The 24,123-nt window shown below is 38.5% G+C and overlaps 1 long non-coding RNA gene across 1 annotated transcript; it reads right to left on the bottom strand.

Moving 5' to 3' along the window:
• Window positions 1–9,475: 9,475 nt before the first annotated feature.
• Window positions 9,476–12,762, bottom strand: LOC306998819. The gene is made up of 4 exons (XR_013797670.1): window positions 12,408–12,762; window positions 11,514–12,050; window positions 10,766–10,933; window positions 9,476–9,709 (listed from the first exon to the last, which is right to left on the bottom strand). It is a non-coding gene; the product is annotated as an uncharacterized lncRNA (long non-coding RNA).
• Between the last annotated feature and the right edge of the window lie 11,361 nt (window positions 12,763–24,123).

Genomic DNA, 24,123 nt, shown 5'->3' with positions numbered 1-24,123 from the left:
TGGGATATAATATTACAGTCAAGTCATATATCCACTCAGAAAAAAAACAAAACACATTTACAAATATATATATATATATAAATAAATATAGCTGCAAGCAGCGATTACGGGCCCAAGCCGGTGGCACCGCCACCCTGGTGCCTTTAGTTACACTAAAGGCACCGGGCTGGCGCTGCCACCGGCTTGGGCCCTCCATCGCTGCTTGCAGCTATATTTATTTATATATATATATATATATATATATATATATATATATATATATATATATATATATATATATATATAAAGCCGCCACCCCGGTGCCTTTCGGGTTCCTGTGCACGACGGGCAATAACGTAACCCCGCTTTGACTGTCGAGAAGAAGTCTGCTTTAGAGCTTGTATCAGTGTGAGTCTTTCTGCTCCCCTCCAAACACACACAGAAAAAGGGGTGGGGGGGGGGGGCTGTCTGTGTGTGTGCCCTCCCTCCCATTCAAACCAAAATATCTGACTTCCTGTTGGTCGGGGCTAATGAGTGTAAATTAGAAAGTTGTCCGGATCGAAGAGAAGAATATACGTACCGAGTTTGGTTACCGTAGGTAAAACTAATACCCCATTTTTGACTAAAGGTGGCGCTACTGAGCCCCTTACCACGCCCGTTTCTGAAACTTCGCACAAGTGTACTAGGCAATAAATGTGATATGCATGTTGAGTTTCATGCAATTTGAAGCATGTTAAGAGCCTCAAATGCATCCAAAAAGAATATAAAAGTTTAAAGCGTTGCCATGGCGACAGTATTAAAGATATCAATAATCCTTTCACAGGTCTACATCTGTCGTGTGTTTACATTATACAGATGAAGTTTGAAGCAAATCGGGTAAAAATAAGAGGGTGAATTCAAAGCATTTTGAAAGTGACACACTTCCTGCTGCCAGTTGGTGGCGCTATAACTTTGACTCACAATAGTCACATCCATGTGATCGGCCTCTTACAGCGAACACACTGCTGAAGTTTCATCAAGATCAGTTAATGTATGAGGATGTTATAACACACTTCCTGTTTCCAATATTCGCCATAAATTCGTTTCCTCGCCACGGCCAAACCGTTCGAGATATCAAAAATCCCCTCGCAAGTTTTCATCCTCAATGTCTTGACTTCATGCACACCGAGTTTCGTGGCGATTGGTTGAATCGTCTAGGAGGAGTATTTTAAATTCCATTGAATGTGTTTTTCTAACTACCCCAAATAGCCGACTTCCTGTTGGGCTGGGGTAAAAAGTCAGAGCATGAAGGATATATGAACCGGTGAGATCTATAAGTGTACCGAGTTTCATATTATTTCATGCAAGCGTGTTTGATTTATGGACCAAGTTTTCGGACCCCGTTCCAGGGGGCGCTGTCGAGCCCCCCTGCCACGCCCGGGTACCAGCTTCAGTCCGGCTCTAATGGCCGCGGGTTCTGACCAGTGTGCAAAGTTTCAAGAGTTTTTGAGTACGTTAAGAGACCCAAAAGTGCCCGAACCCTTGAAGAACAATAATAATAATAATAAATAAATATATATATATATAAATATAAATAAATATAGCTGCAAGCAGCGATTACGGGCCCAAGCCGGTGGCACCGCCACCCTGGTGCCTTTAGTGTAACTAAAGGCACCGGGCTGGCGCTGCCACCGGCTTGGGCCCTCCATCGCTGCTTGCAGCTATATTTATTTATATTTATATATATATATATAAAAAGCCGCCACCCCGTTGCCTTTCGGGTTCCTGTGCACGACGGGCAATAACGTAACCCCGCTTTGACTGTCGAGAAGAAGTCTGCTTTAGAGCTTGCATCAGTGTGAGTCTTTCTGCTCCCCTCCAAACACACACAGAAAAGGGGGGGGGGCTGTCTGTGTGTGTGCCCTCCCTCCCTCCCTCCCTCCCCACACACACACACACACACACACACACACACACACAGAGAATGGCAGGGGGAACTCTGTCAGAAAGAGACAAAACCACATTCAAACCAAAATATCTGACTTCCTGTTGGTCGGAGCTTATGACTGTAAATGAGAAAGTTGTCCGGATCGATAAGCACAATATAGAGACCGAGTTTTGTGACTGTAGGTAAAAATAACCCACCCACTTTAGTCAAAAGTATCTTGAAAGTAACACACTTCCTGCTGCCAGTTGGTGGCGCTATAACTTTGACTCACAATAGTCACATCCATGTGATCGCCCTCTTACAACAAACACACTGCTGAAGTTTCATCAAGATCAATAAATGTATGAAGACGTTATAACACATTGTGTTTTTCTTTTCTCGCCATAACTTCGTTTCCTCGCCACGGCCAAACCGTTCGAGATATCAAAAATCCGTCCGCAATTTAGCGTCCTCAATGTCTTGACTTCATGCTGACCGAGTTTGGTGGCGATAGGATAATTTTTCTTGGAGGAGTATATCAAATTCCAGGGGCATGCATTTTCATACAGCCCATGATAGCCGACTTCCTGTTGGACTGGCGTAAAACTTAGAGCACGAAAGTTGTTCGGCCCGATTAAATCTATATGTGTACCGAGTTTCATATTATTACATGCAAACGTGTTTGATATATGGACCAAGTTTTTCGGACCACGTTCAAGGGGGCGCTGTTGAGCTCCCCTGCCACGCCCGGGTACCAGCTTCAGCCCAGCCCTGATGGCCGCAGGTTCTGACCTGTGTGCAAAGTTTCAAGAGTTTTCGAGCACGTTAAGGGCCCCAAAAGTGCCCGAGAAGTCCCACACAGCAGAGAAAGGGTTAAAATAAAGCCCCCCTCCTCTCTCACACACACAGACACTGAGAGAGACTGGCAAAATTCCCATCAAATCACATTCAAACCAAAATATCTGACTTCCTGTTGGTCGGAGCTAATGACTGTAAATTAGAAAGTTGTCCGGCTCGGGGAGATAAATATAAATACCGATTTTTGTTACTGTAGGTAAAACTAATACCCCATTTTTGACTAAAGGTGGCGCTACTGAGCCCCTTACCACGCCCGTTTCTGAAACTTCACACATGCCTAGTACCTAATAAATCTGATATGCATGTTGAGTTTCATGCAATTTGAAGCATGTTAAGAGCCTCAAATGCACCCAAAAAGAATATAAAAGTTTAAAGCGTTGCCATGGCAACAGTATTTAAGATATCAATAATTCTTTCACAGGTCTACATCTGCCGTGTGTTTACATTATACACATAAAGTTTGAAGCAAATCGGGTAAAAATAAGAGGGTGAATTCAAAGCATTTTGAAAGTGACACACTTCCTGCTGCCAGTTGGTGGCGCTATAACTTTGACTCACAATAGTCACATCCATGTGATCGGCCTCTTACAGCGAACACACTGCTGAAGTTTCATCAAGATCAATTAATGTATGAGGATGTTATAACACACTTCCTGTTTCCAATATTCGCCATAAATTCGTTTCCTCGCCACGGCCAAACCGTTCGAGATATCAAAAATCCCCTCGCAATTTATCATCCTCCATGTCTTGACTTCATGCACACCGAGTTTCGTGGTGATTGGTTGAATCGTCTAGGAGGAGTATTTTAAATTCCATTGCATGTGTTTTTTAAACTACGCCAAATAGCCGACTTCCTGTTGGGCTGGGGTAAAAAGTCAGAGCATGAAGGATATATGAACCGATGAGATCTATAAGTGTACCGAGTTTCATATTATTACACGCAAGCGTGTTTGATTTATGGACCAAGTTTTCGGACCGCGTTCCAGGGGGCGCTGTCGAGCCCCCCTGCCACGCCCGGGTACCAGCTTCAGTTCGGCTCTAATGGCCGCGGGTTCTGACATTTGTGCAAAGTTTCAAGAGTTTTTGAGCACGTTAAGGCCCCCAAAAGTGCCCAAAAGGTAGTAATATAATAATAATAATAGAGAAGAATAATCCGGAGGAAAACAATAGGGCCTTCGCCTTTTCAAGGCTTGGGCCCTAATAATCCTTTGGAAAACAATAGGGCCTTCGCCTAAATCCTATATTACACTGCATACTGCCTACACTCTGCAGTTCCTTTATGACTGTCTAACCTTTCTCACTCTTTCTCTTAATACACTCCTGATGGGGAAAGCCTCTAGGCGAGTATGGTAGGAGCAATCTGTGAACATCAAAAACACATTTCAAATATTTTTTAGATAGTTAGATTAGAAACAAAATAAACACAACTATGAATACTTAAGTAGTGACCAGACTTGCAAGGATGACAAGTGATGTTTATCACTAATCAAAACATGTATCATGGAACCAAATTACTCTCGGTTCCAATGTGGTATGCTTGCTTGAATAACCATACTACTGCTAAGCCACAGCTCACAACTAAGAACACTGCTGCTACTTCTACTACTTGGCAATGCATTTTGGTCAAATTTGACTAATTAAGCCTGTTGGATTTTATAGCTTGTCAATTGTAATAATCTCAATAATACTAATTCCTATTCTATATCTATTATGAATAATCATGGTTATGTGTGCTACGCTGGACTAGCTGGACTGGTCACGACATTTACATACAGTATTGTTGCCCTGTTGTTGATTTGACTGTTTGTATTGTAAATATTGTATTTATTTGTAAGTCACTTTGGATAAAAGCGTTTGCTAAATAATTCATTAAATAAATAAAATTGTGACTACCGGAAATTGTCTGTTGTAGTAGTTAAAAAAAATAAGCAATTGAACTAAAGCGAATTAACAGGGGTTAAGTTGCAATGTTTAGCAAAGTATGAATCATTGCATTTACATGCACTTACTCTTTTGTGGCCTTTTCCTTTCAGGCATATGCCTTGGTCCCCCTGTGGGATATAATATTACAGTCAAGTCATATATCCACTCAGAAAAAAAACAAAACACATTTACAAATATATATATATATATAAATAAATATAGCTGCAAGCAGCGATTACAGGCCCAAGCCGGTGGCACCGCCACCCTGGTGCCTTTAGTTACACTAAAGGCACCGGGCTGGCGCTGCCACCGGCTTGGGCCCTCCATCGCTGCTTGCAGCTATATTTATTTATATATATATATATATATATATATATATATATATATATATATATATAAAGCCGCCACCCCGGTGCCTTTCGGGTTCCTGTGCACGACGGGCAATAACGTAACCCCGCTTTGACTGTCGAGAAGAAGTCTGCTTTAGAGCTTGTATCAGTGTGAGTCTTTCTGCTCCCCTCCAAACACACACAGAAAAAGGGGTGGGGGGGGGGGGCTGTCTGTGTGTGTGCCCTCCCTCCCATTCAAACCAAAATATCTGACTTCCTGTTGGTCGGGGCTAATGAGTGTAAATTAGAAAGTTGTCCGGATCGAAGAGAAGAATATACGTACCGAGTTTGGTTACCGTAGGTAAAACTAATACCCCATTTTTGACTAAAGGTGGCGCTACTGAGCCCCTTACCACGCCCGTTTCTGAAACTTCGCACAAGTGTACTAGGCAATAAATGTGATATGCATGTTGAGTTTCATGCAATTTGAAGCATGTTAAGAGCCTCAAATGCATCCAAAAAGAATATAAAAGTTTAAAGCGTTGCCATGGCGACAGTATTAAAGATATCAATAATCCTTTCACAGGTCTACATCTGTCGTGTGTTTACATTATACAGATGAAGTTTGAAGCAAATCGGGTAAAAATAAGAGGGTGAATTCAAAGCATTTTGAAAGTGACACACTTCCTGCTGCCAGTTGGTGGCGCTATAACTTTGACTCACAATAGTCACATCCATGTGATCGGCCTCTTACAGCGAACACACTGCTGAAGTTTCATCAAGATCAGTTAATGTATGAGGATGTTATAACACACTTCCTGTTTCCAATATTCGCCATAAATTCGTTTCCTCGCCACGGCCAAACCGTTCGAGATATCAAAAATCCCCTCGCAAGTTTTCATCCTCAATGTCTTGACTTCATGCACACCGAGTTTCGTGGCGATTGGTTGAATCGTCTAGGAGGAGTATTTTAAATTCCATTGAATGTGTTTTTCTAACTACCCCAAATAGCCGACTTCCTGTTGGGCTGGGGTAAAAAGTCAGAGCATGAAGGATATATGAACCGGTGAGATCTATAAGTGTACCGAGTTTCATATTATTTCATGCAAGCGTGTTTGATTTATGGACCAAGTTTTCGGACCCCGTTCCAGGGGGCGCTGTCGAGCCCCCCTGCCACGCCCGGGTACCAGCTTCAGTCCGGCTCTAATGGCCGCGGGTTCTGACCAGTGTGCAAAGTTTCAAGAGTTTTTGAGTACGTTAAGAGACCCAAAAGTGCCCGAACCCTTGAAGAACAATAATAATAATAATAAATAATAATCCTTTGGAAAACAATAGGGCCTTCGCCTTTTCAAGGCTTGGGCCCTAATAATTAGACAGAATGCACTTTTTAATGTCTTTTCAACATAAATATGTGTCCCTGGTGTGTCTAGACACCCCTGAAATATGAGAAAAGACCATCCTCTCAGTTAATGTGTGTGCAAACACGCTGTTTAATTTGGCTCCAGATTTTACATCACATGCAGGCTCATTGGAAAATAGTAATCATAGTAGGCTTTTAGAATACTCCATCTAAAATGACCTGTTTCAGATAGGGTCTGCATAAAGGACCAGTTTAAGATAAATAAGGACTTTTTTAGGATCATGCAAAGCTACTAGTGGAGTATCAGAATAAAAATATAGAACTGGAAATTAGTATAATAGGTCCCCTTTAAATTCTATTTAAGTAATTAATTTACTTATTAGAGAATCTGCTTGACTAATGAGTTTCATTGAGTTTCATAGTTACCAAGCTATGGTAACAGTTATCAGAACCACCAATAATTACCCTAATAATAATAATAATAATTCATTACATTTATATGCTTTTCTGGGTACTCAAGATGCTGGGGTTACAACCCTACACCCCACCGCACCCTACTTTTTCGAAGGACACCCATTTTTAATGACCACAGAGAGTCAGGACCTCAGTTTAACGTCTCATCTGAAGGACGGACAAACATTATTTACATACCTGACTTTTTTTTTTTTCGACTTGCGACTGTGCCCCTGGCTGACCCTATGAAGACAGCTGTGGGTTTGGAGAAAGAAAATTACTCGTATACCAAATAAATATTTAACTTATTATTTAAAATTCTTGAAGATCACAACATCGCACAAGTGTGGCAGTACATGTATTAATAGGTGTAAAGTACATGCATTCTTATTGCGATTTAATTAAAGTTGCTCCATTAACTCCACGTGTTTCATTTTCTCATTTATGTCCATCCTGTTTGTGATAATCCAAATTTGTTTTTAACAAGCGCTGATCCTGTTCATGGGAGACTGACATTCCCAATTATTTTGAATATTTGAATTATCCTAATATCTTTAATAATAAAATTTGGCCTAGTAATTTCAGGATTTGATTAGTAGTACTTATTTTACTTTTAGATTTATAATGGACTCACAAAATTACTTCCAACAGCCCTAGTACAGAAACAGATAGACCTATCATCTATCTAATTATGTAATATCAGATAAACTTTTCTAGAAGATTATCCATTGAAAATGAGAACCCTGTAGGTGATGAGACACAGGGCCCACAACCCATCTAAATTATCCAGATAGAAATGTGTTGCCCATTTTCAATGTGAAAGTGCCCAAGGAACAATCACTCGGCAAGATTGCCCAGCAACATTGCTCAAAAAGTTGCCCTGTGTATCATCCAGAGGTGGGTAGAGTATCCAAAAACTGTACTCAAGTAAAAGTACAAGTACTTCTAGAAATATTTACTCAAAGTAAAAGTAAAAGTAACAATCTTAATAGTTACTTGAGTAAGAGTAAAAAAGTATCCAATGAGAAAACTACTCAAGTAGTTAGTTACTAGTTACTTCGGATCATAGGCCGATATATATGATATATATATAAAACATGATATGATTTAGATATTTTTTATTTAAATGACTATTATTATCATAATTAGTATCCAATGAGAAAAGTATCCAATGAGAAAACTACTCAAGTAGCTATAGTTAGTTACTTCGGATCATAGGCCTATATATGATATATATATATATAAAACATGATATTATTTAGATATTTTTTATTTAAATGACTATTATTATCATAATTAGATAGGCTATCTTTGCCACAAAAACAGAAGAGACAAGCATTATTTCTGCCATCTGTAGCCCGAAAATCATTGCCTGTCCTTTGGTTTGTATAATAGTAACTTATACAACTACAGTTGGATTATTAGACAATGTCGAAATATAGTGAATCTGCAGAGTTTTGCATTTAAAGGCATGTAAAGGGAAACATTGACACAGAGAAGAAAGAGTTCAAACTCTTCACATGTGCTCGCGCTGACCGCTACTGAACATCTGAACACAAACGACGATCAAACGCACATCGACGGATCTTCTTCTGTCTGTTCTCCAAAATGTAGCTAATCAAATGTATATTTCTGCATGCATGTTTAAACTGGTCAACAGTGTCTAAGGCAGGCAAAGGCATTCGTTTTCAAGTTGAGTTCGCACGCCACTGCGCAATACACACATTACCGCGGGATGGCGGGTGTTCATTTCATATGTGGACAATGGTAGCTTATTTATTGTATAAAGTTATAGGCCTATGTCCAAAAAAACGGGTAATGTCATACTTTGAAGTAGTGCTATCATATTGTAATAATCTGTTTGGTTGTAAAATGTATTACCTGAATGAAATTAAATCGAATATCGTCCTGTGGAACGATATTCGTTCCCCACAGGATATATCGTCCTCAGCATACGAAGATAATAGAGATCTTCATCGCTGGCAAAAATTATGCATTTGCAGATTTGCTTTCACTTGACTGTACTGTAGGTCCACAGCCACTTCATCCAACGCTCTTAATGTTCTTAAATCTTCCTGTTACGACTCCGAGTCGAGTGTGAATTGAAAGCGCTTCAGACGATTCAGTGCGTGCAGGAAACTGAACAGATCATACAAACTGATTCGCGAACCGATTTAGACAGATCTGCCCACTTGTTTGATGAAGTCTTTGAACAGAATCGACTCAAAAGAGTGATTCATTTGTGAATTGAGCATCGCTCATGCCCAGAAAAAAGACTCAGCGCGCTTGGAATAAACTACGCATTTAACAACACTTACTGCATTAAAATAAAGTAACGAGAGGAACGTCGCTCAACGTAACGAAGTAAAAGTACCGTTTTTTTATTAGAAATGTACTCGAGTAAAAGTAAAAAGTACCCACATTTAAATCTACTCTTAAAAGTACAATTTTCCCCAAAAAATACTCAAGTAAATGTAACGAAGTAAATGTACTTCGTTACTACCCACCTCTGGTATCATCACCTAGTGAGTTTTACTTTATCAAGCAGCAAAAAAGTTATAGCATGGTGTGTTTGAGTTCATTTCGTTGAAAAGAGCCCTGACCTGCATCAAGCTCTATGGGGGAAAAACACTGGAAGTCAAGTAAAGTTAAGGTAACCCATGGGTCAAACACTTTTGGCCTTTACAAATATAAACTGTAACTCTTTAAATTTGTTCTAATTACCTTGCCCCTCCGTGGATTCTGGCTGCTCCACTTGCCCCTCCGTGGATTCTGGCTGCTCCACTTGCCCCTCCGTGAATTCCTGCTGCTCCACTTGCCCCTCCGTGGGGCTCGCCTCGCAGGGTGTAGGCTGCAGAGTAATCAGCTGATCCTCATTGCCACTGGAATCCTGGGTCCATCCTGTGCAAGTTAACAAGTATTGTGTTTTGCTTATTTAAAACAGAGGTTAACCATAAGCTTGATCTGTACCTGTTTTAACTGTTAGGTAAATGTGTACCAAATTTTCCCCAACCAGATTTGAAAAGGCACTTTTGATTGCAGGAGAACTATTGAGAGTCTACTGGATGTATTAGATATCTGTAATATATTTGATTGATTTTCTATGACGATAACCAATATATCTTTAAGTCAGGAAAATAAAACCCAGAGTGCTCATAATATCTATTGAAAAAAATGACAAGTATAATGTTTGTTTACAGTCTGGGTCAAACAATTCAGTTAAGACTAGACTGTGTGCGCTAAAAAACTTTGGGCTTTATGCCTCAAAGTTAGTAGCAGTGTAAGTTTGTGGTGTATCCAGCAAAAATTTGATGGTTTTCTTTTTCTCTGTGTTATTTCCGTTAATGATCTACATTTTAGCACTGTCCTCGATATTGTTTCAATGAGTATAGATTCATCGTCATTTAATTAATTGACCCAGTGACCAAAACGGGTCTTTGCAAATGTAATGTGTTCAATTAGTATGTCACTACAAAAAATGCTGTGGTCAGTGTGCCTAAACATTAAAAAATATGGTTGTATGTGGGCTGAAAACAGAAATGAAATATGGCTCCTACAAAAACATACCAAACATAATTCTAAAGTTGACAGTATATGCTTGAATGCACTTAACTCTGGGTGCCAAATCCCATTGTAGACCAGTGTGCTGCATGCTATTAATACAAACAGGGCTCAATACACTTAAAATCTACATGTCTACATCTGCAGTTGCAGGAAACTACTGTTTTAAAACAGTTTACTTCAATTCCCATAATCAATTGCCAGGTGTGAATTTTTATGTTTTTCTACCCATTTGCGTCTACATTAAATGTGTTGGTAGAGACCATACAATCAAGATCATACAAGCATTCAGCAGCAGAGGTGAATTTTAGAGGTGAGCCATTCCTTTAAGATTTAAACATTAATAAAATATTTTGTTGTGAACTGTGACTTTAAGATACAGTGCATGCATCTCACCTTCACAAAGGTATTCATAAAATGAACCTATCTTCTGTAGGTAGTCCTGGGCAAAGGTGGAGAGTGTGCAGCGAGGCGTTAATATTTCGCACTTAATTTCTTTTTTTTTTTGTTCTCCTTTCCGAGTAGCAGAACAGGTTTGTAGCCAATGGCATGGAGTTTCTCAAGCTGCAATGACAAAATTGTGTGTTTGCTGTTTAAAGTAATAGAAAAACAACATAAAAAATAACTAAGAATATTAATTTAAATTACAGTATGAATGCAGTTCATGTGTTATTTCTCATCCACTCGATAAGAAAGTTTGATTATTAAATTGCACCTGTAATTCCTTCATAATGCATGCCTGTATATGTTATGAACTCAAGAATTCCTGAGTTTCAATTATATTTGCTGTGTGTTAAAATTTTGCTCTGGTAGATCATTTAGGTATGTGATGTATTACGGTGAAGATGTGATAACTTTATGCTTGTATTACCACCACTAAAATAAAAACTACAAATCACAATTACGTGTGCCTTCAAAGTTGATAGTTAAATTATACTTTTAAATTGATTCTGATGACAAATGATGATGATTCTGATGATTCTGGGAGGACAAAGTATCATTGGGGAAAAAAATATTCAAATTTATCTATATTGGCAAAAAATAATGCCTTTCTGATCTTGCGCTGGCATGCTCAATAACAAATGGTACCACTGAATGTACTTCCTAGATGATCGTTTACTGTCATGTATGAAATTGTACGTACCATGATAGTGGCTTCATCCTTGATGGATGCAGTGTTGTGGTTTTTCTTACGACCAACCACCCATTCCTCTCGCTTCTCATCAAACCTCTGAAGCTTCTTCTTGAGGCGCTGCTTGAGAGGCTGCTCCTTTTTACAATGTGAGCAGATTCTTTGAGCACAAAATATTATTCCCTGACAAAAGGGGCAGATCTTTTTTGTAGACCCCCCTGGCATTATAGCAAACAGTCAAATACAGACAGACAGACAGACAGACAGTCAGATACAGACAGACAGACAGTCAGATACAAACAGACAGGCTGACAAAGATGGGTAAGACAGACAAGTAGACAAAGACAGACAGGGAGAAAAGAAAGAGCAATAGATACAGACCGTGAGATAGATAAAGATTGAAGAGATGGACAGAAATATAGATACAGTGAGAACAGAGAGGATGTAAGATATAGAAAATGAAGAGATAGAGGTTGGCTCTTAAAAGTGCCTTTGGGTTTTTGACAATCAGGTTCGGATAGGTTAGACAGGTGATATGTTTTACAGGATCTGCAGGGAGAACAACAGAAAATGTTAATTATGTAGTGTTATGTTGATATAAGATTTAAAAAGTGTACCCTAATAGTGAGTGATTCCCATTTTCTTATAAATGCTTAGGATAAATAAATACATATCACGTTGTTCCTATTTCCTGTGCTACTGTTAAAAGTCGCGTAACATTTTTTTAAATTCATTTTTATTAATATTAATATATATATATATATATATATATATATATATATATATAACCTATATCTAGGACTAGAACATGTTTTTTTTTTATAAAATCGTAATTTTATTAATTTTGGATGTGTAAATAATGCTTATGAATTCATCTTGCTTATTAGACTGTTGTAAGCGACTTACCGTGGTGGAATCGCGCTGGGCAATGGTTTCTGCGATGGTCGCACACACAGTGACGTGTTGCACAATATTGCGCCAAAATATCAATCATAATTAAAAAGTACAGTCTTAATATTTTATATCCGTGCTCAAAATTTTAAAGGGGTCAGCAAATGTCCAAGTGAAGGAAACACGAGTATGTAGCCATTACATTTAAACACATATCACTTCCCAGAATGCATCCATCTCTTTGCCAAAGGATATGTCCATATAAAGTAATATAAACATTTCTGCAGTAGGCTATATAATTAATTTATTACAACTTCATAATCAGTATTGAGATGAAAGTTCTATAAAAGTAGGCTATTCTTTTTTTCCTTTTTTTTGGCGCAAAAAAACAAAACAAAGTAGGCTCACTATAAACCATTGCAAATTGAAATACCATCGACAATTATAAAATATCCCACAATAAATTAATGAATGTTTTAAGCATATAGAAAATATGCAGTCCTGCAATTATGTCGTTTTAATGTAGTCCAAAATTATATGAAAAAGAGAGGAAAAATCGTGATATTACCGAATTAGAAAAGGGTTTCAGCTATCTACCCTCAACGTTATGGACGTGAGGGGGAAATTACAATATGTGATCGAAAATGATCAAATATCCCACCTAAATTAATGAATGTTTTAAGCATATAGAAAATATACCGTCCTGTAATTATGTAATTTTAATGTATTAAATTATATAAAAAAGAAAGGAAAAAGAGTTAGTGTTAAATAATTAAAGTTCAAAATTCAAAGATGAGGGATTTCTCAAATCTATCGGACGACCCTCTCCGTTGTCAAGTGACGAATGGGGGTACCCTCAACGTCGGCTTTGGACGTGAGGGGGGAAATGACCAAACGGCATAGCCTATGTTGCAAAGAAAAACGTGGTGCAGGCACGGAAAATACGTCCCATTGAAATACATTATATTGAAAGTCGTGTTGTGTGGCACGAAAAAAAAAGAAGGAAATTCGTGCCTAGGACACGAATCAATTCGTGTTGAGTAGCCTACCGATTAGAAAGCAATACAACAAGGATTCAAATCTCCTGATTAAATGTTGAGTGAGTAATGTAGCCCTTAAAGTTTACAAAATGAATAACAATTGTAAAAAATAAATAGTGTGCTCTCGGAAGAAAGACATGGTGCAGGCACGAAAAATACGTGTCCCATTGAAATACATTGAAAGTCGTGCGGAGTGACACGAAAAAAAAGAAGGATATTTGTGCCCTTGGACACGAATAAATAGATTAATGTTGAGTAGCCTAACGAATATAAAGCAATAAAAACGAGGATTAAAATCTCTTGATTAGAGTAGCCTAATGTAGCTCTTAAAGTTTGCAAAATGAATAACAATTGAGAAAAAACAATACTGTGCTCTCGAAAGAAAAACGTGGTGCAGGCACGAAAAATACGTCCCATTGAAATACATTAGATTGAAAGTCGTGCCGAGTGACACGAAAAAATGGGGCAATTCGTGTCCATGAACACGATTCAATAGATTAAATTTCGTGACTATTTCACGAACTGCCGTGAGACTGGGTTGGCCTACAAGGCACAACAAATATATATGTATATATATATATGTGTGTGTGTGTGTGTATTTTGTAAATTTTAAAAAAAAGGAATTTTAACCAGAACAAATCTAAAATGTATTCCCAAAATCATGCAGCCCTAGTTTCTCTTGATATCAGCATGTTCACAGGTTTTTTATATTTTTTTTTTAGGTACCCGTCCTGTTGACTTCAACATGAGCATGAGGAGGTAAAGTGAAAAATCAAACACCTTGGAAATGACAGGTATGTACTATGTTTCAGGAATGGCACAAAGGTGTGTGACTGGTTAAGTCTCTGTCTTTAGGTGTGTTAAATAATGTGCTTTTTTTGCCATTTGTTGTGTATCTTTGGATTATGTTATGTTGTAAATAAATCCAAACAATCAAAAAGCCATTCTTTTTTAAGTCTCCTCATTCTTTGTGCAAGGTAATGCAATGATAGTGCCTGAGAGCTCCTAATAGGGCCATTATGGGAGGGTCTATGTCTTTCTCAGGTGTGAAACACTCAATATTCATGGTGGTTAACGCCTACTCGCATAAAGCTTTCTTACACAAGACATGTCATACAAATTTGAAATCAATATATTGTCTTATCTGAATGAGTATTCAGGATGATTTTCACATAGTTTTGGAGCAAAGATTCTAGGCTACGTGATACAATTTTCAAAAGTCTTGTGAAGAAATAATCAGTTTGGGTTTCTTGACCTTATTTCAGTGACATTTTTTTATTGTCATTTTCACAAACTACGCATAAATGTTATCTCAAAACTACAAAATTTTACATACATGCTGCTGACATATTATTGTAGCAGAGTTTGTGCTGAATGCAGTGTAATAAGACCTTAGCCATGAAAATGTCACAAGTAACAGAAATAAGCGCAAATGTTAGAGCATGTCAGAACACCTCCAGGACCCAGAAAACACCTCAGACCCCAGAGGGTTAAGCTCTAACAAGCTATAACAGACTCACCTTGAAGTTTCTAATGAGTCTGAAGGCCTTAATTAGTTGGATCAGGTGTGTTTAATCATGGTTGGAGCAAAACTATGCAGGACAGTGCGCAGGATTGGACATCCCTGCTATAATGTGATATGGATATATTTGTGTTTGCGTTAATGTCCATTATACCTTTGCCTTTAAGGTGATCCTGCAATTGGAGACGGTGTGACGTTCGCAACAGTCATGTCGAAACTCCAGCATGGTTTTGAACCACAACTTGGTTAGTGACCTATACAACACGTTCTTTCTTGTTCTATTTTCTTAGGATAACTTTTGGCGCTTTTCCACTTCGTGGTACGACTTGGCTCGGTTCGGCCATCAAAAGTGGCTTCAGTGTCTGGCAATTGGAGAATGTGCTCAGGGCACTTATGTCTGAAAATAAAGACTATTAGCCATTTACTTCAGAAACACTTGGAAGAACTCAAAACTATTATTATAGTGTTTCATATGGCCTTAGGCCTTGTGTGCATGGTTCAACAAACATATGGACATCAAAAACATTGCATCTAGCTTTATTAATAAAAAATATTGCATAGTTTTATTAATTTGGGTTATTCAGTTCCCCACGACCTGCAAAAGACATTGTACAGTGGGATGAGTCATAACTACATATAGAAAACATTTCACATTGCACAAGAAATGACTGAAACGTCATAAATCCTCATTGAACAATAAATCACATTACCTGTGTCTTCTGGCAAGATAATTGGCACAGAAATTGAGGGCCTTGCAAAACTCATCTCCTCTAGTGCAAGCCTCCTCTCTTCGAAGGCCTGCTTGACCTTCTTGAGCTCAAGGAGCTGCTGTAGAAAGTTGTTGTCCCCTCATTGGCTTCTTGAAGGTATTGCCTAATGTATTTTAAGACATCTAGCTTCTCCCTCTCCAGCTGCACAAGGTCCTGACTACAGCTACAGACATTCTCAAACTGCCGAGGAGTTGTGGCTGCAGTCTGGACCACTGAAGATGGAGGCTGAGGCCTGGGAGGGTTGTTTGGAGGACTACGAGATGGTAGGGGCTGGGAGATGGCAGATGAAACTGATGGTTCCTCTGAGCATGAATGACCTGACTCAGGCTCAGGTTGAGTTATCCCTACTCCTCTATGGATGTCAATACCCCGACTAATGCCATCTGAAGCACTTGTGCCAAGTCTTGACAAATCCTTTTCTTCCTCTGCTGTGAGAAGGGGGGACTCATTGGTCCCACCACCTGCTTTTTTAATTGCAGTCCTCTTCCTTTTTGCCAGGCTTGCAAAATCCTGCCACTTCTTGCGGATCTCCTTCACTGATCTTTGAACACCCCTGGTTGCAGTTAGTTTGGTAGCAATGTCCTCCCAGATGTTTTGTTTTTCCTTATTTGTATGGTGTCCTTTAAATTAAAAATAACATCTTTGTTTCGCTCTATCTCATCTAAAAGGACATTCATTTAATCTTTGTGAAAGGTATCTTTTCTTGATTTTTTTTGTTCAGCCATTTTGTCAGTGCCTCCGCCTGTAGGTAGGTGCTTTATATAGACTTGACTTGATTGCTAATCCACAACAGATGACAATTATTAGGTTAAACGTTCAGAATACGATTCCATAATAAGGTTATATTTCAGCACTTCGCAAATGGACACCGACTCTTAAGTAGCACATAGAACGCGTTCTTGGTAAATGCATTTTTGGGAAACGCACGTGGAATTGCTGCGTAACCTTGCGCTTAGAGAGCGGTCTTAAGAGCTAAGATACATCGTTATCGGGAAACCCGGCCCAGATTGTGATTTAGGCTACTTGAATCTTCAACTATTTCTGTTTATTGAAATGTGAGCTGCGCTAATTACGCTAGCCAGCCTAAAATTTGTTTTCGCAATCGCATTAATCATTTTAAATCACCTTGTTCTGTTTTCAGTTTGTATATAGTATACAGTATATAGTTCTATATAAGGGAATTTATTTTATTTTATTTAAACTGTTCATTAATTGAAATGTCTGAAATTGTTATTGAAATTGTTATTGCTACCGTGTTCTTTATTTAGGCTATTACAGTTCGGTCCGTGTATCATCCGATCATTTAATTTCCTATTTGGAATGGAATAACGAGAAATTAAAAAAACAGCTCGTTTATTAGTTTTTTTGTTTAGTTTAAAAAACGAAAATTTTTATTTTGGCTCGATTTTTAATTTTTCGTTTGTGGTTTACAAATGGGTTTATGGGTTCGATATTTCGTCCACGCATGTGGGCGGCGCTGAAACGCCCCTTTCATCTGATTGGTCAAACCGCTCCGCCTTCAGTACGAGCTTTTCTTTCTGTCGGCAGAATAAGAGTCAGTACGAGTGCGGCACTAACTAATGTCTGAAACCACCACTCACTTTTAAGTTGCACAATATTTGAAGCAGAAGTATGTTCCAGCGACCCCATTAATGTGAGCTACAGTAGGCTATGACAGATTATTTTAGCATGATGTATTTCTCATTGATAAATACAGTGCAAATAGCCTAGTTCCGTCTCTTTGGATAAAAGGGAAGTGGAAATAAAAATCAACATATAGGCTGAATTGTACCATATATGTCCTTAACATTAGATGTCCGTAGATGACCTATAACTGTTAGCTACGTTAGAGTTAGGGGATAACGCAGTTTGTACAGTATAAAATCATTATGGTTCCCATAAAACATGAAAACCCAACAACCCAATGGGAATATATCCTTGTTGTGTAAAACATCTGTTCATAATCCGTAATTAGGCTATACAATTTCAATAGGCTACGAATAGCACCGGGAGGCGTCTGGAATAACTGCAATGATCAATCCGCATTTTTAAGACAGCTAATTTTATAGGCTAATATTCAGAATGTCCTCGTATAATGCCAACGACCGCTTCCTTTGTGAAATATAGCAGACCACCTTTTTTTAAACTGTTATTTAAGATTATTTGTGCATATATGTTTGTGCATAAATGTCCGGACAGACGGACAGAAGTTTAAATGTGTTAGGCCTATATAAATTTAGGCACATATAACAAGTATTACAAACTACAATAGCCTAAACAGAACATGGCAAGCCATGGCAACTTGTATAGCTTACTTAAAAGGAAAAAAAATTTGCTGAGTAAAAACAGAGCTTGTGTTGTTGAATCATATTTTTTCTAGTATATCTTAAAATATAGAGCTCATGACAAATAAAAGTTCCAGATGGACAAATTTAAACACAAAAACCAGTGTGAATAACAACATCTTAGAGTGGCAAACTTTGAAGTAGGGTTCAAGTTTTAATTAGTTGTACAGCTTGAAGTGTAAAGCTTGTTCTCATACACAGATATGGCCTATTTATGAATGAAATTCATGCATTTATTTGTCATTTAAACTGATGCAAACAGGAAAAGAAAGTAGAAAAGACGTATTATCCTGTCGCCCCCTCTAGTGGAGAGCATTAACTATTACGGCCTTCATTGCTCAGATAATGCAAGTCAATGGATTTTTTGGGAAACTATGTCTGAACAGTTATAAATGATATAAGCGAGTCAGACCAGTCTGGAGGTCTGAGCTGAGTTTGGTGAAGCATTAAAGTGAAGCACTAAGCGGAGTCAATTTCTCATAATAAATAATAATAATGTTTAAAATATGCTGCATGGCTTTCTCAAGTCAACATAATGAAGACAACTCAGAGAAACATTGACCAATTCAGAATGTAATAAAATAGTATTAGTTTATAATAAAACTAATAACATTTTAAAGGTATGCTGTGCTCTTCAACCGACATGATTTTAATGAATCCCAAACCCAGCTAATTTTGACAGTATTAACGTTCACTGATTTTAGCTCCTCTCTTTTCTTTCTCTTTCTTTTCATGTGAACTGAGTAGGCTACATGCTTACATTCATAAATATAAACTTTATTTCTATTCAATTTTCAAAATTAGTAAATTAGTAGTGGTAAATGTTACACACTATAATGGTGTTACATATAATAGTAGCCTACAGTTCAGCCTATTATTGGTTTTTATTTCCACTTCCCTTTTATCCAAAGAGACGGAACTATTTGCACTATCAATGGGAAATACATAATTCTAAAATAATCTGTCATAGCCTACTGTAGCTCACATTAATGGGGTCGCTGGAACATACTTCTGCTTCAAATATTGTGCATAGTAACTTTAAAGTGAGTGGTAGTTTCAGACATTATTTTATTAAAGTGCAATAATGTTAGTGCCGCACTCGTACTGACTCTTATTCTGCCGACAGAAAGAAAAGCTCGTACTGAAGGCGGAGTGGTTTGACCAATCAGATGAAAGGGACGTTTCAGCGCCGCCCACATGCGCGGACGAAATATCGAACCCATAAACCCATTTGTAAACCACAAACGAAAAATGAAAAATCGAGCCAAAATCTAATTTTACGTTTTTTAAACTAAACAAAAAAACGAATAAACGAGCTGTTTTTTTCATTTCTCGTTATTCCATTCCAAATAGGAAATTAAATGATCGGGTGATACACGGACCCAGTTCGTTCATTTGTTTTTAGTTTTTCTATATTTAAATTTCGTTTTTATTTATTTACATTTCGTTTTTATTTATTTAAATCTACCCTACTTTGTCAGTGAGAAAAATATTATAAGACTACTACCTTATTAAAAATATTGCTTAAGTTAAAGGTGCCATGTGTAATTGTCTGGCAAAAAAAATCAAGTCATACTCCACATTCCATACCAGATGGGGGCAGTATACCTCACATATCAAAATATGTGGTGTAGGATATGGTATTTTATAAATCACACACTATAAATATGATAAAGAAGCAGAAACAGATAGTTGCAGTAAAGTAAGATATTTTAATAAGTTGAAGAAACAATAATGATTTGTGACACACACACACACACACACACGATTTGCGCATTGCCATCATGTGTGTATTACAGGTAACGTTACATTGCTTCCTGATATCACGTGCGCAAACACAAATAACTATTTATATATATATATATACTACAGGGCCGTTGAATGCTTGTATCTGATAACCGTGAAGCTCTTGTAATTATTACTTTACCCAACCTCTCCATGTCGAGTGATGCAGTAAACATCAGACAGCGCACGTGAACCGATCATCTCTACTATAGTAAAAAAAACACGAACACTGTTGAAAGATACAGTAGGCTACAAATGACCTGTTCGCGCCACAAATTGTTCTCCGTCCTTAGCGACCGAGTCACTGAATGTGAAACAGCGGCTGCTGTCGTCAGCGAGCAGCACTCTTCAGACAACGAGGGCGCGCGCGCCGTGTTGATTCCTCCGTTTCAGTTTCTCGAACCCGCGCAGTGCGGCGGTCAGAACACGGAGACCATTCTGCCCCTAGCTATGCGTGCGAAAGCATGGGGAGCGATCCCGGGCGTGTCAGAATGGGTGCTGAACGTTGTAAAACAGGGCTATGCGCTGCAGTTCGCTCGCCGTCCCCCGCGCTTTCGAGCCCGGACCGTGACGAGCGGTCCTTTTCTTATCTGATTTGTGCTTCAGAGCGCGGTGATGGTAGGGGTCTCTTGCCAAAGGCTTCAGCCATCCTTCCGCTCTCTTCCCTGAATTGAAATGAAGTAGTGGGCTGTACTTTCCACACGATAGACATCAGGTTCAAGTATGCCCACAAGCCATGCGAGTTATTCGTTTCCTGTATTGCAGGTTGGCTGGTGGTTATGTGCCCCGCATACCGCCTCCCATGGCCGAAACTGGTATTACGACACCTGTCGGGCCGTGGCTAGAAATGCTAATGCTAATTAAGGTTGATATCTCTGCAGCACTATAACTTGACATTTTTTTAATGACATCATTGCCCTTATTTCTTCTCATTCTTTTGATGCGTGTAGCTCATTCTTTGGATATTTTTACCTCAATTTTTACACATGGCACCTTTAAAAGACCTGTGTGTGTGTGTGTGTGTGTGTTTAATATCACTAGTGCAGTGTCCGTTCTTGGAGCATATAAGCTCAGCTCACGTGAGGAGCGCCGCTTCCCGCTCGCACTGTTCTGTAGTTTATTAAAATGTATTAATTCTGAACGTGTTGCGAGACGCAACCGATATCCTGTCTATCTATATTGCACCAAATACGACACTGCACTCCCTTGTGAAGTCGTTTGGATGAACAGTTCTCAAAATAATCGAAATGCAAACGGACAGACAGACATATAGAGATTCCTGCCTTTATTAGAGATAAGAATATGTTTAGCCCTCTCTCTCCGAAGCTTCGAAGCTCAAAAAATGGTATTTGGACCAGCCCTAGAAATTGTTGGAAACTAGAAAAAAAAAAAAAAAACATGTAGCCGATTGTTTGCAATTTTTGTTTTTTAAAACCCAAGCATTGATGTTTAACAGTAAGTGATACATTGATAATAATTATCTTGTGTCAGGATTGCATTGATAACAATCAGTAACATCTGTTTACTTTTAGTCAGCGAATGTAGATGTCTCCGCTGATAATGGCCCTGTCCCAAATGGTACCCGAAGCATTAGTGGTCTTCCTAGGTCCTCCTCCCACCGCACTTTCGCGACGCAACGCTGCTTTGACTGTTGGGAAAGTCTGCTGCGGAGCTCGCATCAGTGTGGGCTCAGCAAAAGTGTGCATCAAGGCCTCGCTGCTGTCTGAAAGTGAGTTGAGCTAAAATGTTTTTAATGCTGAAGTTAACTGATAGCTCTATATGAAATTATCCATGGCGCTGACTCTCTGTCCAGACTCAGATAAACCCCACCTTTGCTCATGACCACTCAAGCCCTAGTTAAGCCCCGCTTTGTACCAAGGTATTCAGCGGATCAGAAACCCCTGGCCGTTGGCCCAATGAGGCACAATCAAGCCCCGGAAGTGACAGTGGAAACATGGCTATTGGGTGAACAATATAGTACTTGTACATAATCTATGAAATTTCATATCTGAACAACTTTGTACCTGTAACAATTATAAAATTATTAGTTCTTAATGAATGTATTTGCACAATAAATTACCTGCTTTGTCTGAATCTTCCCGAAGACATTGTCTTTTGTATGGTTGAGCGCTAAAAGAACAAATGACAAGAGGTAGGTAGGTACACTGGTCGATATAGTACATAGATATAATCATGTTTAATCTAGGAAAAATGCAAACAGCTACATATATTTGCAGAGTGAAGTTGTCCAGTATGAGAGTACACCACCACCTCCTGATCAGGGGCATGTCATCCTGAATTATTTTTTAATATACACACAATAATTGTGGATGTCTGTTTAATGAACTTGAAAGATGTAATGAGGTAATGATATACCTCTGTAAAATCAAATCGGAGCCCCAAAGCCATGTACAGAGTGTACTGTTACAATTCACAAAGTGCAAGAAAATGAGCAGGGTACGTCTTACAGTAATTAACTTCAATAACAATTCAAATTTAACCTACCATCAGTATGTAGATCCCACAGTTGTAACCACCCACCTTAAAACAAGTTTATTAAACTATACACCCACTATACAAGTTAAGATTAAAACAAGTACATACATTTATCTTTACAGATTTCCATCACAGCAGTACACATTATACTTTGTGTAATGAAATAGACTTTTGTTTGAATTTAAATGAAATGTTTCACTACAAATGTAATCGCAGATTTCTCTGTCCACTCTCGGCTGTCAATGAGTTTTGCAATGCTCCTTTAAAAAAAAAAAAAGATGCCCGATTGTTTAGGCATTTAGTCCTTAATGTCAATTAAACTACTATATATATATATATACCATCGTTGCAAACAAGTGTCATATCGGTGGGGTTTTTTTATGCATAACTGTTTATGCACTGGAAATTCCAATGAACACTAAATAAAAGTTCATGAACAAAATGGGGGAAATAAAAAAAGATTACAGTTTAAAACAGAACCACTGTAATCTCTGAACACATACTAAACATGTATATAACCTGAATGTGTCAGGGTATGGTCCAAATGCTGCTTGTTGCATAGAATCGAGAAAATACATTTCTCTTGTCTTTGGTTTCATAATCTGTAAAATGCACATGCAATGTTGTTCACAAACATCTCTGTCAGGCATGTGATTGCCTAAGGACAAAAAAGCAGGAAAATATACCGAGACCCCCATCCCCCCCCGGGGCGGATCTATATGGATATATAGTGAATCAGGACCCATAACAACTTATTTGAACAAAAATAAATACATTTTTATTTTTTATTTTACAGCAACATACAACTTATTATTAACACTGCTCCATCACCACCTCTATCTATAACAACCATGACAAAAATAATATATTTATTAACTTATTTTTGTTTTACATTTTTACCCAACCTTAACAGTTAAATGTGCAACATGCAAACTTTCATGTCAGATGAAGGCCTCAATTTTTGTATGACTCTTTAGCCTTTGTAGCAAGCTTTTTTAGAGCCTCTACACTTTTCTTTTGGAATTTGCGCCTGGCACTCACAGCTGCTGCCACAATGGCATCTTTTGACATTTTCTTGCTGGCTGTGGGCTTCTCAGAGTGATAAGGCCTTTTGTTCAGTTCTTCTTTATTTCTGAGCAGAGCTCTGTACCTTTGGCTCGATAGTTTTACATTTCTGCACAGCTGTACATTAACAGGACTCTCCTTTGTCTTCCGGGAGTAGTGCTGAATGGCCAACACCTGCATGGCCTTCAGGTTGTATTTGACCACTTGATAGGACTCATATGTCTCAACACTTAGGTTGGCAGCTTTGGCTTGCAGGATGTTGGACATTACACTGAATGCTGATTCCACCTGTGGACCATGAAATGGGCATAGTGCAGACAGTGCAAGCTTGCAGAGTGCTGGGTACCTCTGAGTCTCTCTCACAACATTCCACCATAAATCAACTCTTGCCCCCTCTGTCATCTGAGGTAGTGTCATGTCACTTGCATATCTAGAATGGGAAACAACAGTTTAAGCTCATTATTTGCCAAAATAATTCCTTACAAAATAGGCTACATTATACAATTACAAGAAAAATATCAAACATTTGACTTAAAATCTGATTGATTAAAAATCTGTGCAAATGGCATTCCAACAATTATATACACCTGTGTATTTCATGTTGAAATCCAGCTCTCTCCAGTTCATTAAGCTTCACAGTTGGAAACATGTTTGGCAACTTCTGGAGATGAGGAAGAATGTGATGGCTTCCTCGTGCATCTGGGTCCA

The sequence above is a fragment of the Phoxinus phoxinus genome (genome assembly GCF_949152265.1).
Source record: "Phoxinus phoxinus genome assembly, chromosome: 5".
NCBI classification, from domain to species: Eukaryota; Metazoa; Chordata; class Actinopteri; order Cypriniformes; family Leuciscidae; genus Phoxinus; species Phoxinus phoxinus.
This window is presented reverse-complemented; position numbering and strand designations above follow the sequence as displayed.